Here is a 1211-nt window from a genome sequence, read left to right as displayed (position 1 = left end):
TTGTATCTCCAACCTTACCTCCCCTTCCTAACTCACCTGGTATTTTGTGTCCAAGAAAGAACTGCAGATGCTGGAAAAATCGAAGGTGGACAAAAATGCTGGAGGAACTCAGCGGGTGAGGCAGCATCTATGGAGCGAAGGAATAGGTGACGTTTCGGGTCAACATACCTTCTTCAGACTGATGTGGGGGTGGGGGGGGTGGGGTGGGAAGAAGAAAGGAAGAGGCGGAGACAGTGGGCTGTGGGGGAGCTGGGAAGGGGAGGGGAAGGAGGGAGAAAGCAGGGACTACCTGAAATTGGAGGTCAACGTTCATACCGCTGGGGTGTAAACTGCCCAAGCGAAATATGAGGTGCTGCTCCTCCAATTTGCGGTGGGACTCACTCTGGCCACGGAGGAGACCCAGGACAGAAAGGTCGGATGGGGAATGGGAGGGGGAGTTGAAGTGCTGGGCCACCGGGAGATCAGGTTGGTTATTGCGAACCGAGCGGAGGTGTTGGGCGAAGCGATCGCCAAGCCTGCGCTTGGTCTCACCGATATAGAGCAGCTGACACCTAGAGCAGTGGATGCAATAGATGAGCTAATTTGTGTCCTTCACTCATTCCGTTCCTTATAGGAACATGAGCACAAGATCAGGCCCTTCAGCCCACAATGTTCATGCACCCTGAGCACTTCTTGCCCAGGTCCATCTGGGCGTGACGGTGGGGCAGCGGGTAGAGTTGCTGCCTTACAGCGCCGGAGACCCGGGTTCGATCCCGACTACGGGTGCTGCCTGTACGGAGTTTGCACGTTCTCCCCGTGACCTGCGTGGGTTTTCTCCGAGATCTTCGTGCAGGTTTGCAGGTTAATTGGCTTGGTGTAAATGTAAAAATCGTCCCTTGTGTGTGTAGGATAGTGTTAGTGTGCGGGGATCGCTGGTCGGCACGGACCCGGTGGGCCGAAGGGCCTGTTTCCGCGCTGTACCTCTGGACTAAACTAGAGTACAACATCTACTGGAGTTCCTTGTGTCATTCAGCACAGGAGCAGGCCCTTCGGCCCACAGTGGCCGTACTTGCTGGCCCTTCTTCTTGCTCAGGGAAGGCCCCTGACACAAGTCTGCAATAACTACGGGATTTCTTTGTGTCTCCAACCTTCCTTCCCCGTCCTAACTCACTTGATATTTGTGTCCATCACTCATTGTGTTCCTTATGCAACAGTACAGCACAGGAACAGGC

Source organism: Amblyraja radiata, unplaced genomic scaffold (genome assembly GCF_010909765.2).
Source record: "Amblyraja radiata isolate CabotCenter1 unplaced genomic scaffold, sAmbRad1.1.pri scaffold_369_ctg1, whole genome shotgun sequence".
Classification (NCBI taxonomy): domain Eukaryota; kingdom Metazoa; phylum Chordata; class Chondrichthyes; order Rajiformes; family Rajidae; genus Amblyraja; species Amblyraja radiata.
This window is presented reverse-complemented; position numbering follows the sequence as displayed.